The sequence below is a fragment of the Babylonia areolata genome, chromosome 31, assembly GCF_041734735.1.
Source record: "Babylonia areolata isolate BAREFJ2019XMU chromosome 31, ASM4173473v1, whole genome shotgun sequence".
Taxonomy (NCBI): domain Eukaryota; kingdom Metazoa; phylum Mollusca; class Gastropoda; order Neogastropoda; family Buccinidae; genus Babylonia; species Babylonia areolata.
The window spans coordinates 23,676,935-23,681,934 of record NC_134906.1 but is presented as its reverse complement, the minus strand read 5'-3'; positions in this window follow the sequence as shown (position 1 = coordinate 23,681,934).

Genomic DNA, 5,000 nt, shown 5'->3' with positions numbered 1-5,000 from the left:
CCAGGGAAAGTTCAGGAAAACGTTACAGGCGTATCAATAATTTCTCGCTTCCACACGTAATTTTGTGGGGAGAAACACACACACACACACACACACACACACACACACACACACACACACAAACCCCAAAAAATAAACTTACAAACAAACAACAAAAACCACGAACAAACAAACAAGCGAACAGACAGACAAAAGCTTTACCGTAATTTTGGAGAGTGTCAGTTTCGCTTTCAAAGTGTTAAAGTTTTTTTGACTGATCTACGAACTGCTTCTGCTTAACAAAACAAAAAGCAAAAAAGAAACAAAATAAAAATAAGAATAAAAATTAAAAAGGGGGAAAAAAACAAACAAACATAGAGAATGTCTTGAAGGAAAAGTGTGAAAATTGTGCAAATGTAAAGTTGAATATAGAGTTAGTATTATTTGGAAATGATAATATTACAAAAACAGATGAAACATTTTCATTTATAAATGTAGAACAAATAAAATCAAACCATGTATAAAGTAATTCCTACTAACAGACCTGAGAAACATATATAAAACCGAAAAATATATACACTCAATGGAAATGATGTCCATAGCATTTTCTAGAAAATTGAACCCATACATAAAAATGATTGAAGGCAACGAGAAGAAGGAAAGACAACCACGAATGTAACGTTTGTTCTTTTATTTATTTTTATTTTCCTTTCATTTATGTACTTTTTTTTATGCAGTGCATATGACTTTTTATTTATTTATTTTTTTTCTGTATAAAAACAATGTTGTGTTGTTGTTTTCCTGATTTACAGTTTAAGTAATGCACAATAACAAATATGATTAATTACAAATATTAGTTTCGTCTGTATGTATGTATGATTTAATAATCAGTGACAAAACAGAAATAAGCAAACCAACAATCTCTCTCTCTCTCTCTCTCTCTCTCTCTCTCTCTCTCTCTCTCTCTCTCTTTCTCTCCTATACATAAAAAAGGTGATGTTAACAACCCACATAACTATCGTGGAGTATCACTCACAAGCGTTCTAAGTAAAGTTTACACCCACATTTTAAATAAGAGACTAACTAATTGGGCTGAAAGGGAGGATAAAATAATTGAAGAACAGGCAGGTTTTAGAGCAACTTATAGCACTGTAGATCATATATTTACATTGTATTCAATGGTGCAAAAATATCTGCTTTGTAACACAAAACTTTATGTTGCTTTTGTTGATTTCAGGAAGGCTTTCGATTCTGTGAATCGTAATGCCCTATGGAATGTTCTGCGTAAAAGTGGTGTGAATGGAAAATTATATATGGCGCTTAGAGGTGTTTACAACTCAGTGCTTGCATGTGTGCGTGTAAAAGGTGTATACTCAAATTATTTCAAATGTTCAACTGGTGTTAAACAAGGATGTCTTTTAAGCCCGCAAATGTTTTCCTTTTTCATAAATGAATTAGCTGTGGAACTTTCTAAAAGAGGTCGGCACGGTATTCAGTTAATACCAGGAGCTATTGAATTATTTCTGTTACTTTTTGCTGACGATGTCATTCTTTTGTCAGGGACGGTAAAAGGTTTACAAAATCAGCTAAATGTATTAAAAGAAGAAGCAGATCGGTTATGTTTGACTGTTAATCTAGATAAAACGAATATTATGGTTTTTAGAATGGGTGGACATTTGTCAATGCATGAAAAATGGTTATACGGAAATACTGAAGTTAGAGTTGTTAATTCATATAAGTATTTGGGAATGATTTTTACAACAAAATTAAGTCTGAATAATGCATGGGAAGAATTTTGCAGAAAAGGTAAAAAAGGCGTCATCGAAATTTTGAAAACACTTAGAAAACTGAACTCTATTGATTCCTGTTTATTTTGGAAAATGTTTGATGTACAAATAGAACCTTTGCTGACATATGCAGCTGAAATCTGGGGACTAACGGTTAACTCGCACATTGAGAGAATACATACTTATGCAATTAAACGTTTTCTGCATGTTCCAATCCATTCATCCAATACGGTTTTATATGGGGAAACTGGAAGATATCCTTTGTATATAAGAACTTTTGTCAAATGTATTAGGTATTGGTTAAAATTGTTAAAGCTTCCACAAACACGTCTGAGCAAACAGGCCTATGACATGATGCTTTTGCAGATGGAGTTAGGTAAAGAAAACTGGTGTTACAAAGTGAATAAGGTTCTGACTGAACATGGTTTTGGAATTGTGTGGTTGTCCCAGGGTGTAGGAAACGAACAGCAGTTTATTGCAGAATTCAGAGACAGACTCATTTGTTCCTTCAAACAAAACTGGCATTCTGACATGGAAAGTAAAGAAAAATATAGTTGGTTCTTTTCTTTTAAAAGTATATTTCAACCAGAAACATATCTCAGAATCATTACAGACAAATGGCACAGAATAAATTATGCGAGATTTAGGTTAAGAACTCTGGGGTTTAATGCAAACAGAAGATGGTTTGAACCTGGGACTTCTATACAGTCACCATGTCCTCTCTGTGGATACCAAGTGGATGATGAAAAACATTTTCTTTTTCAGTGTGAAATGTATAATACTGTGCGAGAAAAATGTATATTCTTTAAAACAGAGATGGCTAAAAGCCATGATGTTGTTACTGTCTTGTCATGTGATAATGAAATCATGATTAGATCGGTTGCTAAATTCATTGCAGAAGCTCAAACAATGAGACAAAGGTACATAAGTCAGAATAGTATCAACAGCATAGAAGACACTTAATTACAGTTAGTACAGAAGTTGCTATTTTATTTGGACAAAACAGAAAACATAATATTGCATACTTAAGTGTATTGTTGAGGCAGTATGTATTGGTTTGATGTATTTTTGAATGGATGGTCGAGTCAGTCCCCATTCATTTTGGTATTTTATTATCATTACATTGTTGTTTTTCTTTAGTTCCGTTTCGTTGAGTTTTTGTCAGGATGTGACTTAAGTGTTTCCAAGTATTGCATATTTTCTTGGTTTAAACTGACTGAAGGATTCAGAGAAAAAATATAGTTTTTTGTTGTTGTTGTTGTTTTGAAGCTAAAATATATGCATTTATGTTGTTGCCCCCCTTGTCAAAAGACCTTTCTTGGCAATGACAATAAATAATTCCAGTGTTCCAGTTCCAGTGTTCTCTCTCTCTCTCTCTCTCTCTCTCTGTGTGTGTGTGTGTGTGTGTGTGTGTGTGTGTGTGTGTGTGTGTGTGTGTTAAGCCGTTAGAAACAACAAAAAATAACCAGTAAAGTTGGAAATTACTGCCCTTTGTTTATCGGAAGCAAGATTCAGCTTCACGCTCCTTAATGCCAATATAAAAAGACCCCCCCAAAAAAACCACACACACACACACAATGACTCAAATCTGTCTTTCTCCTCTCCACATACTAAAGGAACCAACCATCAGATTCAGAGCACAGTCTGTTTAGTTCTGAGAACAACATCATATCACCCCAACCATCAGATTCAGAGCACAGTCTGTTTAGTTCTGAGAACAACATCATATCACCCCAACCATCAGATTCAGAGCACAGTCTGTTTAGTTCTGAGAACAACGTCATATCACCCGTGGAACTGAATGGATATTATAGTCTTTGAAAATATTCACATATTTTGGTAAAACAAGTAAGCTTTCAGAACACGTTCGGTTATCACTCAGGCATTTTGTTTAATTAGGTAATATCAGATGCCGCCTTTTTTTTTTTTTTTTTTTTCAAAAGGGAAAGGGGTGGGGCAGATGGGGGAGAGAGAAGAGATGCTTGCCCAGTGTTTCGAGGCTCAGAGTCTGAGGAGAAAGGCCTAAAGCCAGCCAAACAGACAGACAGACAGACAGACAGACAGACCAGTGTCAGACTTCACCTGTACCCAGTGTTGAAGGGACTGTCATTTCCGAACTGGCCTGTCCATCCACACCCTGACACTGTATCAGTCACCACCCACAGCACAAGGACGGATTCAGATGAGACGTGTGCAGCATGCGTTTAACGCACGTAAAGGAACCCACGGCAACAAAAGGGTTGTTCCTGGCAAAACTGCACGCTGAAAAAATATATATAAAAAAGGGGGGCGCTCTCAGTGTACCGACGCGCTCTCCCTGGGGAGAGCAGCCCGAATTTCACACAAAGAAATCTGTTGTGATAAAAAGAGAAATACAATACAACTCCATAGTCTCCCGAGAATTATGGATTATTGTCCGTTGAATACATTGCGATCTCATGTAATACATTCTATGTCCATCAAGGGTGCACACACACACACACACACACACACACACACACACACACACACACACACACACTGCACACATACATTTTAACATACGTATGTACATAGCAGATGTTTGTTATACTATAAAGATGTTAATCATACTGATTTGATTGATGTTTCACTAACACCAATACTGCGACAGGCGCCCACACACTGCAATCGTTAATTCTGCTCGGCATTTACAGTGAGAAGGGAGAGACCACATTGATGACCCGCTTGTATGTAGCAAGTAACGGTGAAAAAAAACCCCAACATAATGTATCTACAAAACATAACGCGAAGCAAATGAGGTACTTCGCCCAATTCTACCTCCCCCCCCCCCCCAACCCCCCGCCCCCAAATGAGAGTTCTATCATCATCAGGGATATGTAAAGCTGATCCCGTGTTCTGGCCTACCGTGAGACTGGCCTGCAGACATACATTATACATATATGTCTGTGCCCTGAATCATTTCGTGTTCCACTTGCTTTGGAACACTCTGAGACTAAACCGCAGATCTACATTGATACACATGTGTGTGGACTAGACCATTTCATGATCTAGCTTTGGGCCATCATGAGACTAAACCACTGACATAGATGTATACATATACCTGTGGACTAAATCATTTCCTGATCTACTTGCTTTGGGGCCAGCATGAGACTTAACCGCAGACGTAGATTTATACATATATCTGTGAACTAAATCTTTTCGAGTTCTACTAGCTTTGGTCTACTCTGAGACTAAACCACAGATATAGATTCA